The following is a 16,882-nucleotide window of genomic DNA, read 5'->3' as shown; positions in this document are numbered from 1 at the left end:
ATAAACACAGGAAAAAAATAAAAGACTTACAGAATTTGTACACACTCTTTCTTGAAAGTGCACAAATGAGTGGTTAATGTACAGAACTTACGTCACATTCATGAGATTTGTCATTTTGCATAGATTAAACAAAAACCTGTGAGTGACATAGTGAAAGCCGCCAATTAAAAGCCTCTATGTACCTTTTGAAGCAATATCGTGTGTATCAATATTTAAAATTTTTAACATGTCAAATGAGCTTGCATTTTGCTTGTTAATTTATCTGACCTAAGTTGTATTTGATGATAGTGCTATTTGTAAGTAATAATTTATGATTAAACTATTTTTTTGTATGTTTTGTTTGGTCAGATGCTGCTGTTCTAATGTTAGTGTGAGGGAAACCTTTCTCACAAAGATCTATTAATAGGAATGGAATCAATGATTTTAAAGCAATTTCATCATTTCAAGGACACATTTTTGTATTTCATTCAAAGTTAGCAAGCAATGCTATATTTTCATTATTTATCTTCAATATTTCATTAGTACCTAGTTCCAACGATTTGTCCTATAAGCTATATTTAAATTCAAATGATCATTCAACAAAAGAATTTGATTCTGAATCCTTGAACTTTGTATGTGTGGATTTTGTCGTGATGAAAAATAAAATTTGAAACCTTCTATTAAATTTGTAAGGTGTTCAGTGATAATTTTGTAGATGTGCAATATAAAGCTCATCACTTATTTTATTGAAAATTGTTATTTTATGAAATATGATATTTTGTAAAGCATTTATTATATGCCAGGTACTGTTATAAGATATATATATATATATACACATACATACATATATCTTATATGTATTATATAATATATACTACTCATAGAATCATTAAGAGAAAGGTACTACTACCTTTACTAATACAATTAATATTATTAGTAGTTTTATTTTAAAGATAAGAAAGTTAAGACATAGCAAGGTGAAGTAACTTGCCCAAAGTCACAAAGTTAGTAAATGGAAGAGTCAAAATTCCACAAAGATCCAGAACCTAAAAACTTGACCACTACTCCTGATGGTTTTCTCCTCCACATAATAAGAATACTAATAACTTCTTCCTCTAATTCCCATTATATTGTCTTGAGGATGCATAAAGCTATGTGGAAAGAAAGAAGAGGAAAATGAACTGAGCATTTATTGAATGCTCACTGTGTAATAGATAAATAGGTTATATCATCCTCATCTTCTTTATAGATGAGTAGAAAATGGAGTTCATTCAGAGATGCTACCTCTCAAGTGCATTGAATAATTGAGTAGTAGATTCAGGCTTTAAATCAATATCTCCTGGGCCTAATACAGTTCTTTCCTCCACTTGACACTGAAACCCAGGGTGGAAAAAAACTTCCTCAAAAGAAGAATAAATGTTAGGCAGAAAAGTGATGTTAAAAAAATTATTTAAAATAAGAATTTTATGCATAAGCACACATATTTGCATTTTTATTATGATCAGCTTCTTATGCATTGGGACACTAAGGATAAAAAGCCCTTCAAAATAAACTTTTTCCTCAAGGAATGCAGTCTAGAAAGGGAATAAAGGCACAAACATGAAAAGATCTCTAATAAAATAGGAAGGAATGTTCTCAGGACACAACAAAAGAGTGATTTAGTTGAAAAGAGGTGGAGAATCTCAAGAAATGGATCTTCCACTGTGGGCTGAGTATGGGAGTGGGTAGAGATGAGATGTGAACCAGGTTTTCAAGGATGAGTTTGTCTTGGGCTAACCTTCAGGTTGAGTTGCTCTTCTCAATCTCGGAGAACTTCAGGATAGATTACTCTCTGGTATTAATAATGATTAGCAAGCAGTCTACTAAATTATGTACAGATGTTTCTATTTCTTTAACAATTCATTAAAGATTACATAAATCAGTATCTATTAGGTATGAATAGGTATTTTGACTTATTTTAATGATGAATATAATTTTTAAATACAAAATATATTTGGATATAAAAGAGTACTCTATTCTTATACAATTATCTACATTTTAAAGAAAATTCTGTCTGGAACAGACAACGGGAGCCCAGGTTTATTTGGTAAGGGTTTTTGAAATGACATGATCATATTTAAACTGATGATAAACGGAAGTGTCCACCTACATAAGCTGCTGTGTGTTAGCATCTCTGAATTTGGGTATATACACATATATGTTTATGGCCATGTGTAGGTGGTAATAAAAATAAATAATATTCCATGGGATGATGAATTTTAGGCATGACAATTCTCAAATGTTCCCCTTGTGAGAAAGATGTTGAACTGGCAAAGCTAAGTGCCAAAATAATACACAAGTTATTAGATAACATGTTAGGGAGAAAATGCAAGTGCATAGTTAGAAAAGTCCTATTTGGATGGTGGATTCCAGATAAGTTATCATATTTCCGCTAATTAGTTTTTTTTGAGATGGTGGCATATCAGAAGGTATTAGAATAATAGGTGGAAGGAAGCAGGGTGGGCATTACTGTAAATTTCTAAAACAAGAAATCAAAAGTGAATTTGAGGAGAGCATGTATTTAAATGCATTGAGACAGAGATGAGAATAACATGGGGATAATAGGAAGATGTAGAGATAAGGATAGGTGAATATAAGACAATTGCTAGGTATAGAAAAGGATTAAGTTGAGGTCAAGTTGGGAGAATTTATTTGGATTTCTTAGCAAGATTTGAAAACATCTGTTTAGCCCCTTCCAAAATCTGCTGGGTCCTCATTCCATAAATAATGGGATTGAGCATAGGTGGGACGACCGCATAGAGGTTGGACAAGAGGTTATAGACATAGCGTGGGATGCGTCACTCACCAAACCTGTAGGCAAAGACAGAAAAGAGGGCAGGGATGTAAAAAGCTAGGATGATACAGACGTGGGAGCTGCAAGTGCTCAGGGCCTTGGCCCAAGCATCTCGAGAAGGGAGGTGGAAGACAGCTTGGAGAATGTGAATATAGGAAACAGTGATAAGGATGATGTCCAGGCCTGTGGACAGGTCGCAGGTCCTACAAACACTGTGGGCTCTGCACACAGGCATATTCTCTATAGACAGTCACACATGAGCTCTGTGCAAAGTGCACAGTGAAAGGCTCTGCCTGCAGACAGTCTCTGCATCCTCATTCAGAGGCTCTTCACAGAGCTGCAAGACTTTCAGACAACTACAGGACTCAAAAGCATCGCCATAGTCACAAAGAGCTACAGGTTCTGGAAAGAGCAGGAATAGCTAGAATGTCAAAAACAATCTCTATAATCTCTAGCGGCATATGAACTGTAATGAGCTCTGCAAAAGTCCCCGGCTTTGTGCAGAGGGCTGGAGTCCCGCACCAATGAGCAATGCCTCTGCTTAGCAGACTAGGTGGAGGAACAGGGTGGGGGGCAGCGGGTACTGCAGACTCTATATCTCCTTTCCCCCAGGCACAGATGCTGTGACAAGTATGGAGACATTGAAGGCAGCAGTGGCATGTGGAAAGAACACTGGACAGTGTGTGAAAAAAAAACCTGATTCTGAGATCTGCTTTGTCACTTTGAATATGATCTTAGTTGTGGAAAGGACTTAAAGGGAATTTATAGCCTGTTATTCTCAGGAGTCAAATATTATATTTTGTCCTCAGGAAATGACAATCACCATGATGGCCACATTAAATTTTACCAGTTTCAATCCAGGCTTCTTCTTTTGGTGGGGATTCCAGGGCTGGAGCACTTCCACATCTGGATTGGCATTCCTTTCTTCGCTATCTACCTTGTGGCCCTTGCAGGTAATGGTGTCCTTCTCTACCTCATCACTATGGACAGCAGCCTCCATGAACCCATGTTCTTCTTCCTCTCAATGTTGGCCTCTGCAGACCTCATCTTATGCACCACGTGTGTCCCCAAAACACTTGGCATCTTCTGGTTGAATGCTCAGGAAATCACATTTCCTGGCTGCCTCACCCAGTTGTTCTTTCTCCACTTCAGCTTTTTCCTGGACTCAGCCATCTTATTGGGCATGGCGTTTGATCATTACATGGCCATTTGCTCCCCTTTGAGTTACAGGAGCATCTTGACACCTAAGAGAATTGTCAGGATCATGGTGGGCATTGCTGGTCGGAGCTTTAGTGTTATTTTGCCTGTTGTTTTCCTGGTGAAGCGTTTGCCTTTCTGCAGGACACCTACCATCCCTCACACATACTGTGAGCACATAGGGGTGGCCCGCCTCGCCTGTGCTGATATTTCCATCAATATCTGGTATGGCTTTGCTGTGCCTGTAATGACTATTATCTCAGACCTGATCCTCATTGGTATTTCCTACACTCCCATCCTTCGTGCTGTTTTCCACCTTCCATCCAGAGATGCCCTCCAGAAAGCCCTCAGCACCTGTTATTCTCATGTCAGTGTCATTCTCATATTCTACACACCAGCCATATTCTCTGTCCTTACTCACCGCTTTGGTCACAGTATCTCTCGCACTTTTCACATTTTATTTGCCAACCTCTATGTGGCAATCCCTCCTGCACTCAACCCCACCATTTATAGTGTGAAAATAAAGCAGATCAGGGAGAAGGTCATCTTTCTGTTCTTTCCTAAAGGGATGTACTGACCTGGGGATGAGAACATGGACAGAGAGATTGTGGGAAGTCAAGTACTCATATTGATTTAATAGAATTACTTATGTAAATGCCTAGCAGAAAGCCCTCCAACAATGGATCTAACTCCTCTGAATTTGAAGACCTTAATTCTGTTGGAAGAATACATAGGTAGAATTAGAGAGAGAGAGAGACGTAAGGATTTTTTAAGTCTCAGGAAAATGATAGGCATCAGATGAAAATATCCTAATTTTCTACCATCAAAAACATAAATGCATAAAAGTTTTACACTTCCTTTGGCACTTTTATCCTGTTTCAAATTCCTCATTTTAAAATAAAGGAACAAATACTACTTAATTCATAAGCTTGCTGTGGGGTTAAATTTGTTTAACACACATTAAGCAAATAAATGCAATAACTATTTGTGTGTTGAAAGTTCCAAGTCTAAAGCTCTATTCTCGATTCTTTCTCTGTCTCATACAGCCAACTCTCCACTTGACAATTTTTCTTGGCTCTCCTACTAAAACTTCAAAATCAACGTGAAGCAAAAAAATTACCTTGTCTCCTCCTCCTTTCTTCACAATCCACCCATTTTCTTGATTTCTCTCTTATTAAATGGTATGGAATTCAACTAGTTTCCCAAGCCAAAGCCTTTCTCTTTATCTCATTTATTTTCTTTAATCATTTAAAAATTGGTTTACCATTATGTCTCCCGAATAGCCTTTAAGTTCATTTACATGTTTCACATTAAAACGTGATCAATACTTTCTCTCTCTCCTGGATTTTTTCAGCAGCATCATTTAGGAATTTGCTACCTCTGAATTCTTTTCTCTGCCAACCATTGTTTGTTCAAAAACTAGAGTGGTCTTACCAAACTCCAACTAGATCATGTCAATCATCTGCGTAAAACACTCAACAGTTTCTCCTTCTGCTTGGAATAAAACCCAAATATCTTATCATAACTTCCAAGCCTTATACGGCAAGATTGGTGCTAACCAGTTATCCCTTGGGGTCCACTGACTCAACTTTCCCCTCTCCTCTGCCTCATTCCTTTACGTGCTCTTTATGTTATAATTACCCTGTATTACTTTCGGTTTTGCAAATAACCTATGTTCTCTTTTCCTTCTGGACCTGCATGTATGCTATTCCCTCTGGAATCTGAAACTAAGCATGAATTTGGTTAGGAATGAGAGTAAAGGGAAGTAACTTTTCAATCTCTTTTTCTTGTTCTGTTTCACACCTACTAGCATAGCTGTAATTTTTGTTTTAAATGGGAAATAAGTATTGATGAGAGCATGGAGAAATTGGAACATTGATACATTATTAGTAGGAATGTAATATGATGCAGTCTCTACAGAAATCAGTTTGCCAGTTCCTCAAAAAGTTCAATATAGAATTATCAAATGGCTCAGCAATCCTACCCCTAGGTATATACCAAAGAGAATTGAAAACAGGTGTTCAAACCAAAACTTGTAAATGAATGTTTATAGTTAGCACTGTTTATAATAGCCAAAAACATGGAAACAACTCACATCAAATATACATCAATTGATGAACGGGTAAAGTGAATGTGTTAAATCTAAACAATGGAATAGTTTTCAGCTATAAAAAGGAACGAAGTTCTGGTACACAATATAATGTGGATTTATCTTGAAAACATTATGTTAAATGAAAGAAGCCAGACACAAAAGGCTGACATATTGTTTGATTCCATTTATATCAAAAGTCCATGATAAGCAAATCCATAGAAACAGAAAGTGATAAGTAATTGCCAGGTGAATGGGGGAGGGTGAAATAGAAAGTGACTGCTTAGTGAGTATGAGATTTATTTTGGGGTGATGAAATGTTCTGGAATTAGATAGTGGTGATAGTTGTACAACATTACAAATGTACTAAAAGCTACTAAATTGCACACTGCAAAATGGTAAAAATGGCAAATTTTATGTTATGTGAATCTTACCTTAATAAAAAAGTTAAGTAATATGCTCAATGTCATACAAATAACATCTGATGAACATGCAGCTAATAAATCTGCCTGATTCCAAAGTCTTTGTTTTACCCACTCACTATCCTACCTCCCAATGAAACAGGATTTCTCCAGCATAGTGATCTCACCCTTTTACATCTTTTTGAGAGTCCTTAATGTCTATCTCACAGAGTTGTTGTATGAGGATCCAATGGGAAATTGGAGGCTAGAGCACTTTAGAAATTATAAAATTGTATACAAATGTATTGTGTCACTGTCATTAATGTCATTATGTTTCCTCCTATTAGCTTTCGCTCTCCTTACGGTCAAAGGTTAAAAACAAAACAAACCAAAAACCGCATCCTGTGTCTACAGCAAAGTCCGTCTATCTCCCTCCTCCTTTCTTTTCCCACCAGAGTTCATTTAGCTACAGTGAAGTTTCCTCCCACAGCTTTTCCCTATCATATGGGTACCACCCACTTTGGATGGAGGATGACAACAGACACTACATGTGTGGATCCTCCATCTGCACAGCCCATATTCCAGGCAGTGTGGGCCAGTCTTGCACTTCCATCCTTCAGAAGCCCTTGTGGGAATTTTCAAGGCAATTTTGCCTTGCTACATAATCATAAAACTTCCTTCTTCTCAGCTGTCTACTCAGATTCCTGGCATATTGTGGGTTGTATAGAAAATATTTGTGTGTTTTTCCTGAGTTGACCTTTCTAAATAAATTTTCTCAACATCTTAGGATCCTAGGACAAGAGCAAGTCTTGAGAAATTAATTTACAACCATACTTAGTGGGATAACTACAGATAATGGGAGAACTCTTGAGAGATTTACCTAACTCCAGAAATAAGAAGACATGGCTGGGTTTTAGAACTGGAGATAATGGTCTTATCTTTTCCCTGGAGAGATTTATTTCCCATTAGTCTGAAGGAGACTTTCTCAAAAGGAGAGAAGGTAGGGGGAGGAGGGATAGTCTCTCTGGATTTTATAAGCAGAAAAAATACATTTTTCTTCATTCCTTGAATTTGTAAGCATAAGGCATTTGTATGCATAGGACGTTTGACCTGGCCTGTATTATATAGACCTAGGGATAAGAATTGGGTATGGGAAACTGTTATTATATGCTTTTTAAGAGAATAATGATCATCTGTCCCTGATCCAGAACACTTTGTGTGTGCATTCAGGATAAATTGATAACATGAATATTTAAAACTCAGCACATGCTCAGTACCAGCTTCCAGTATAAATGGTCTTCTACTTCCAACTCAACCACATAAATCTTGAGTGGCTTCTATCTCTATGCCTATACCTGTCTATCCCTCTCACTCTGTTCCCTGTAACCACATACATCCACATATCTAAAAAAGCCTATCTAAGTCACAGTAAAATAATGTGTTACCCACCCCCAAACAATACTACCAAGCTTAGGAATATGAAGGGTCATTGGGAAAAAAATGACCAAGGGGAGGTTATCATGAGAATTCAGAAGAAAAGAACCCGGTAGAGTGGCTGAAGCTCAAGGGCAGCAGTAAAGGTCTGAAGTCGTGGTCTGAGCCATCTTTTCGGAGTCAAACCCAAGCTGCAGTTTTTCAGGTTTATTCTAATCCCAGTGTGCCAGGCCTAATAAGAACTAGTGCAGCTAGTGGTGTTGCTGGAGTCTGCTCGTACTGGCTTGAGAGAACCAAGGGTTCAATTCTCAGGAATTTTGTCAGGAGGTCACCATCATATTGGTAGCTTGAAATCAATCATAATGGGAATATCTACACCCCATGAATCAGCAAATCTACTAATCAAACCCCCAAAAGCCAGTTATTAAGCGGTCACCAGCATACCACTGGCTATAATTCTCTTGAAGCTCAGAAATAACAGGCACCATATGTGAATTAGCAAATCTACATTCTCAATGTATTATTAGGACTCTGGGAGAGCCAATCTACTATTACCTACTTACCTTCACCTCTTTAATATCTGGAAGAAAATTTCCATCTAAACATTCTTCTGTCAATTCATCAAAAGTTCTCCAAGACTCATTATCTTCTTCCTTCTGCCAATCTTCCTAATTTGTGGTTGAGCAAGCCTGATCGGAAATAAGTAACTGGAGCAAGTCAAAAATATACAACATAGATATAATTGGCTACAGCTACCAAACACTTCTTATTTAAACTTCTTTTAAAATAGATTCGATAGGTTCTCTGTTGATTTTTAATTCTATAAAATTTTATTTTTTGTGTATTCCAAGAACAATTTTGAAAAACATTAGTAAACAAGGACATTCTGTCCTTCAGGGAACACAATCCAGTTGATCTCCTCAAATTTCCCCTCCCAGAGATTTTTGAGAAACTCCCTACCCAGTGCTGAATGGATTTCATCACTGAAAAAGGAACTTATAATGGAATATACTACACTCTTTTTTTTTTTTCCAGGAAGATTAGCACTGAGCTAACATCTGCTAAACCTCCTCTTTTTGCTGAGGAAGACTGGCCCTGAGCTAACATCCGAGCCCATCTTCCTCTACTTTATATGTGGGACGTCTACCACAGCTTCGCTTGCCACACGGTGCCATGTCCACACCCGGGATCCAAACCAGTGAACCCTTGGCCCTGAAGGGGCACATGCACACTTAACTGCTGCGCCACTGGGCTGGCCCCTACTACACTCTTTAAGAAGATAAAAATAAAATTTACAACTCTGCCATCACTTTAAATTGTCTCAAAATTATTAAGTAATCTTCATTAGAAAGGAAATTGATTTTCTCATTAACAAAGAAAAACCTTTTTATTCTGTATCAAGAAAGATCAACTTATAAACAAAGAAAGCATAATTATTAATTATTTAAAAGATAATTACTATTTAATGCTCACCATTTATTGTTAAATTAAAAAAAGAGGTTAAAAACATTCTTATGCTCGGGGTCATTGTTGGACAATAGCAATGCTACATAAACATATATTTGCAATGATAGGAGGTCTTGTAGATGAAACATGGAGATATTAACTACTGTTTCACCTGAGTAGTGAACTCAGGTGATTTTGTTTTATTTTTGTTTTATCTGACAGTTTCTATTTTTCTATTATATGAAAAAATTGTATTATTTTAATGTCAAATATATGGTAAAAATTTGATGAAGGTTGTTTTGTTATTAAAGGGAGTACTAAAAATTTACGCTTTCATTAGAAGTTACTTAATTGGTGCCTTCAGCTCTTAGAGTTTACTCCATATTCCCTTTAATCCATAGTAATGTAACTTCTTTAGGAGGAGCTCCAGGCTCACAAAGCATTTGAAGTTGTCCTTTGACTTTTAAAAATAAACCAGGAAGTCTGGTACTGATTACTGTCACTTGAAATATTTGTTGATGCTATGAGTGAGCATGGCAAAGAATAGGGAGTTACATTTACCAAAGAAAAGAGATGTGTATGAGACAATATACACATATTCTTTACTTTATATTAAGGTATATCCCTAATATTACTTAAAGTTAAAATCCAGTTCATTTTCCCTGCTTACAAAGATCAACTTGCTGGGCAAAGTAACATCTTAGATGTGTTCTCTCAAGCTTTTAAAGTGGAAGAAGCAGTGTGTGTGAGCCTGTACTGCATAGACAGGCAACCAGGAATTCAAAGTCAGGATCTAGCCACCCAGCGAGGTTAAGATTTGAGAAGCACCCATAGAATCTCTAAGTTCCCCAACCTATCAAGAGCTCCCTTTCACCATACCACTGACCCAGGCATATCTCAGATCTGGAGTCCTACCTTGGGTTAAAAGATTAAAGCACTCTCTTGAAATAGACCCTATTAAAAGCCTGTCTCATTCTGGGGCTCCTGACAGCTCATATTCTCATTATAAGTGTTTCCGTGAGTAGAAAACTAGAACGGGATCATCACAGCTGCAAAATATCACAGAGGAGGGCCCTCAGAGGAAGGTATAGGAGTAGTCATTATTCCTGAGAAAGAACATAAGAAGGCTGAGCCTAGAGATAGGGAAAAATGGCTGCAGGGGAAGGAGGGAGAAAATGCAGATCCAGAGAATTTAAAGTATGGAGAAGGGTAGTGAAAAAAGTATACACTAAAACACTACTTACTTTACCTCCTGCCCATGTGGCCAGTCCACAGACACAGGAATGGCTTCTTGCAACCTAGATGGTTACAGTAACTGCTTCAAGACCGTGTATTCAAGTTCCCTGGAATGTTCCACCTGCTGCCACAGCGACCTAGCTCACTCATCTGCATCCATTCCTTCAAACACAGAAAGGAGATCTCCCCTAAGGCATAGAAGGCAGAATGAGCCTGGGATCATTTATTGCTTCTGGAAAGTCCCAAGGGAGGGACCTCTGTCATCTGGTGCCTGGTCTTGCCTCCAGCTAAACTGCAGACAGGGACAAATGAGTCAAGAAAATACTTAATTCCTTTTCTGCTGAATAGGCAATAACATCTTGATTGTCCTGTACTGAGCTGTGAGCCCCAAAGAGGTGTGTGGGCTCAAAATTTAAGGGAGCACTGAAGACCTTGAGAGTGAGTGCCTCCTTAAATTTTTTGTATCCTAGGCATGGCACTAGCTTCTCCCTAGCACCAGCCCTGGAGGGAACATTACTTAATTCACTCCTGCAGCATCCTCCCAGCATACCCAGTGCCCCATCATGTCTGCCTGGACTACAGTGAAAGTTCTCAAACTAATTTTGCTGCCTCTAAAGCTTCATGCTAGGTGCCTCTTACTTCATTCCAGTAGCAAGTCAACACGAGAGCCAGAAAGAACATTCCAATAGGTCAATTTCATTCTCTTACACTTCCAAGTAAAACCCTCCATCAGCCCCTTCATCCTTTATTCTTTAGAGTAAGATCCAAGTTCCAAAGCACAAGAATCGAGTTCTTGCTCAGCTCCCCACACTCTTCTTCTGATCTCGCCTTCCCTCTTCTGAGCCTCGTCCACACCAGGATGTGAAGACAGTTCCCCAATTCTCACCGTGTTCTCATTGGCCTCTTCACATCTGAAATAAGGTTCTCCCTGCCTAGCATGTTACCATTCCCACGGTTTGCCTTGAAAATTCCTATTTTCCCTTCGAATCACAGCTCGAATATAAAATTTGTGACCATCCAGCTCTCTCTCCTAATTATTACCAGCACACTCCTCTGTGTCCTCATAGCAATCTGTGCTTTTTTAGGTCATATCTCTTGTCACTCTGTATTGGAATTACTTGCTTCCAGTGTGTCTTCCCCACTAATCTGTGATCTCCTTGAGGATGGTAAAAATTGCCTTAGCTGTACCTATATCTGCAGCACCTGTTACACATTAATTAGAGTAAAATCTAATTTAAAAAACTGACTGTTATGTAATGCCCCAGACAATGTGCAAAGCACTTTATAAACAACATCACAATCAGTCCTCAAACCTTGTGAGATGGTTAAGATCTCCATGCACACATGAGGAAACTGAAGATTGGGTAGTTAAATAAATTTCCCAATTTCATCCCAAGGGGACTAATGGAGTTGGTGAGTTGCAGCTAGCAGTCAGTGTTTGGCCTCAAGCCCTTTCTCCTTGATCCCTTTTCTGTGCTGTCCCATAGACTGCCCAACAAATGGTGGTTGGGGGAATGCATAAGTGAATGAAAGGCAAACTAGGGCAGGGAACACACTGTTAAGATGAATGTCATCTTCAAGACACTTCCTTGAACAGGTTATTCACTTACTAAAAAAAGGCTTCCATCACCCATGCTTTTTGATACTTGTATTTAATGTTTTTTTAACATGAGCCACAAATGAAAAACAAAATATCTGATTCTAAGGAGCTTATTTTTGCATATTCCTCCTTCTTGCCAAAGGGCCTTTGCACATGCTTTGCTCTGTGTCTGGAATGCTCTCCACTTTTCCTTTAGCCTACCAAAGATAATGTCACACAATGCGAAGTAGAAATAGAATTCAGGAATCAGACTAAGTTAGAAAATTCTCAACTTAACAGCTGAACAATTTGGATAAACTTTCTATGTGTCATTTTTCTCACTTGTAACATGGAAATAACCAGGAGATCTACCTCATTGGAAAGAAGTGAAGACTAAATTGGATAATGTTTCTAAAGGATTTGGCTGTGTAATTAACATATAGCAAGAGCCCAATAAACATTATTTTATTACCTTTCAGTTAAAGTTTACTTCATCTTTCAAATATCTTCCTCAAAGAATTTTTTCTTATCCCCCCAGGCATGATCAGAGACCTTTATTGTTTACTCTCATTATACTCTATAGATTTCCATAACAATAATCGAAAGTAATGATTATTGGGGCCAGCCTGGTGGTCTAGTGGTTAAGTTTGGCGTACTCTGCTTTGGTGGTGTGGGTTCAGTTCCTACGCACAGACCTACAGCACTCATTAGGGGCCATGTTATGCTGGTGACCCACATACAAAATAGAGGAAGATTGGCAACAGATGTTAGCTCAGGGTGAATCTTATTCAAGCAAAAAGAGGAAAAAAAAGTAGTAACTGTTTTCACACATAAAATCTGTTGATTATTTGAATAATTTCTGTCTTCCTCAGTAAACTGAATACTCCATGATGAGAGACATGGCATCTCTTTTGTTCTGCACCATGTTCCTGGTGTCTAGCACAGTGCTTTCCTCCTAACAGCTGCTCAATATGTCTGTATTGAATGATTGAATGCATGCATGCATGAATGAATGATCTGTTGCCTCCCTACCTCAGCAGATTCATTTCACAGCACTTCTTTAAGTATCTCTGAGTCTACTAAGTGACACAAATTTCCCAGAACACATCAGATCCTCTTACATTTCCAAGCCTTTGCACATGCTGGTCTCTTGGCCTGAAATGTCTTCTGTCTGTCTTCCTCTAATCCTTAAGGCTCGTATAAATTAAACTACTACTCAAGATCTTTTCTGATCCCTAGGCTGTGGTCTTACTCCTCTACTCAGTTTCCATGGACATCTTTTGCTTTCCTGTGGCTCTCATTCTGCACTGAAATTTCATTCTATAAATCTATTGACCTCAGTTGGTTATGTCCTCAAGTGAATTGATTGATATTTGTCTCTGAATAAACAGGGCCTACTATAATGCAGGGTATGCTCGACCTGACACATTATTTCTAGTTTTAATAATTGCTTTTTGTGTGAAAGAAGTGATCTTGAAATCCTTTTACAGATGTCACGCATGGTGCTTACTGTATTTCACACATGTTAGTTACCTCCCCCATTGAAGTGAGTTTCAAAGTGGATTATTACAATAGAATTATAGGTAACCATCTTTAAGCAGCCTAAGTGGCTAAGAACTCCAATTCCCCTGCCTTGACCATCAATTCCTTACCCACAGGGAAGACTATATAATGATAACTTGTGCTCTTTTTTATATTAGTTATCTATGTTGTGCAACAAATTACTTCAAAAGTTAACAACTTAAAACAATGATAAGCATTTATTGTCACAAACAATTCCTGTGTGTCAACAATTCAGGAGTGGCCTATCTGGGCAGTTCTGTCTTGGGTTTCTTATTAATAGCAGTCAAGATGTTACTGGGGTTGCAGACATCTGAAGACTTGGCTGGAGGGGATGGTCCGGCGGCACAGCAGTTAAGTTTGCATGTTCTGCTTCGGCAGCCCGGAGTTCGATGGTACGGATCCCGGGTGCGGACATGGCACTGCTTGGCAAACCATGCTGTGGTAGGCGTCCCACATATAAAGTAGAGGAAGATGAGCATGGATGTTAGCTCAGGGTCAGCCTTCCTCAGCAAAAAGAGGAGGATTGGCAGCAGTTAGCTCAGTGCTAATTTTCCTCAAAAAAAAAAAAAAAAAAAAGACTTGGCTAGAGCTGGAGGATCTGCTCCCAAGATTGGCCACTTATGTAGTGCTGTTTGTTGGCAAGAGGGTTCAATTCCTCCCAACATGGGTTGGACCTGTCCTAAAATCATTGATGCTGACATCTCCCAGAGTAGGCAATTCAAGAGAGACAGTAAGAAGCAAGCTTCAGTGTCTTTTATGGCCTAGTCTCAAAAAGGCACACCCTATTACATCCACCGTATGCTATTTGTTAGAGATGAATCACTAAATCTAGCCCACATTTGAGGGGAGGGGAATTAAGCTCTACCTTTTGAAGACAGAAGTATCACAAAATTTGTGAACGTATTTGAAAACCACCATACTTGTTGTTTATCTGTATAAATCACCTGAGTTCTTTGTCTTTCTGATGTTTGGTCATCTAACTTTGGGAGACCTTTTTGCACCAGGCTATCAGCATCAAAATGCCCTGGCTCCACAGAGGAACCACAATTCGCATATTATTTTTGCCATCATTGATTCTACTCACAATAACAATCGTTCCCCAAAACGTTCTATCTGAATAAATAAAGCACTTATAGGAAACATGGACAAACACCTCCCAAAAGACGAAAGTAAGTTGAGGGCAGCCATTAGATTCCCCATTTTCTCTTTTCTTGTCTAGTAATCATGTTTGTCATGGTCTATGAATTTTTCTGGAAAAGGAAGTGGGGTAGGGGTAGGGGTTTGAACTGGGAGAATATTACAAAAATGTTACAGTAAAAAAGAGATTTTAATGTAAGGTGCACTTCTGTCAAATTGTTCTACTTTGATCTGAGTGTTTTATATCACCATAAGCTTATAAAGTGTTTCTTAAGATTCAACAATTCAGTATTATCTCTTTTCTTTTCTATATTACGCTATAACCTTAGGAAGACTGTGATCACAAAGGGGTGAATAATCAGAAAGTGAGTATATTTGTAAATGATACAGATATAACTTTTAGGCCTTTTTCAGTGCATAAAGAAAAAGAAAATTATTTTCTAATTGGCATTATAATAGTAACTTAAATGTATAAAAGTGTTATATAAATAAATGTGATACAAATAGATGATAATATTTCTACTACTAATAATAATTGAGAGCATAGATTGAATGCATACTTTGTGAACAACCATGGAAATCCAATGATGAACATTAAGAGTGAGGTCCTTGTCATCCAGGAACTTGATTTCTGGAAGCAGAAACAGAGATCTAAACAGATCATTGCATTATGGTGCAATTAATGTTAAGGCAGGGGTAAAGACAGGAGGGGGCAAAGGATGGCTATTCAAAGGAGGGGATGCTAGCTTTTAAGTTGAGTCAGACAGAAAAGAATAGGAAAGATATTCTAGAAAGAAGGAGCAACATATACAAAGGAATGATGCTTGCAAAATTATGTGTTTGTGGAACTCCAAAGAGAGCCATTGGAATTGAATCTCTTCAATTCATTGGAACTAAAGGGCGTTTTGTGGCTGAATGGTAGGAGATGAAACTGAAGATGAAGTCAAGGGCCTGAAACTGCTAGATCTTGTATGTTATGCTAATGGGAATTTATTTTATTATAAAGGCTTTATAAATTCTCTGCAGAAATGATGATCATATTTCTATTTTGGAAAGATTATCATGGCTTCAGAAGAGAAGATGGATTGGCAGGGTGAAATTGAATTCCTTAGATTAATGAGGACCTAATAGCAGAAGTGACAAGGAACTGAATAGCAGTGATGAAGGAGGAAAGTGGTTCTAAAGATATTTTGAGGTCTAAATCTACAGGACTTGAAGCGTATGTGTGAGGAGTTTTATATGAAAATTCAAATGTTGGATCAATATGATTGATTTCTGATCACCAGGACATTCTCTCTTTAGGCTTGAGTCAGAAAGAAGCACCTGTACCCCTCTTTCATAGATCCATTTGCATTTTCATACTACAATCACCATTATATGCACTTACACAAATGATTAAATATTATATTAATTATAACATAAACAAAATAACTCACAGAGACACGCAGTCCTCTCAAACACACACAGATTTCACTGTAAATGGCTTTAGCAGAAGTGTGGACAGCACTTGTCATTTTGGAAGCCCCAGTGCATTCTGCTTGCTCAGGATACTGCCTGTCTTAGAGGACCTGAGCCTGCAGGGACTCAATCCACCCTAGCCTTTGGGAACTCAGAACCTCAGGAGCCAGACTCTTGGGAAGTGCCTCATGGTGCAGTCCACAACTCACTGATTGGGTTTGTGGCCACGGTCTCTCAGGAGCCCACAAGCTTGAGCACCTTCTCTGAACTCCAGGAAGAGGAATAAGAGGATTGGTTGCTTGGGGATGCCATTTCTGTCTATCCCTTGATCCCCATCAAAGGCCTGGGATTTGGTGAGTGTTAGATGTTTGGCAAGGCAGGCATGGTTTGGAAACCAAGGACAGAGCTCAGGCCCAGATCCTGGGGAGGCTAATTGAAAGACCTAAGGGGGGGGGCAAGGAGATGCTAAGAAAAGACAGGATGGACTTAGTCCAGTTTTCCCCATGAAATTGACTCTACGGTCTTGGGGT

At 38.4% G+C, this 16,882-nt stretch overlaps 1 pseudogene; it reads left to right on the top strand.

Annotated features, from left to right (window-relative positions):
• Positions 1–3,636: 3,636 nt before the first annotated feature.
• LOC106830175 (olfactory receptor 52H1-like) lies at positions 3,637–4,586 on the top strand (annotated as a pseudogene).
• Positions 4,587–16,882: the final 12,296 nt, after the last annotated feature.

The sequence above is a fragment of the Equus asinus genome, chromosome 20 (genome assembly GCF_041296235.1).
Source record: "Equus asinus isolate D_3611 breed Donkey chromosome 20, EquAss-T2T_v2, whole genome shotgun sequence".
Classification (NCBI taxonomy): Eukaryota; Metazoa; Chordata; class Mammalia; order Perissodactyla; family Equidae; genus Equus; species Equus asinus.
Note: the sequence above shows the minus strand (reverse complement) of the source record. Positions and strands in the feature narration are given on the sequence as shown.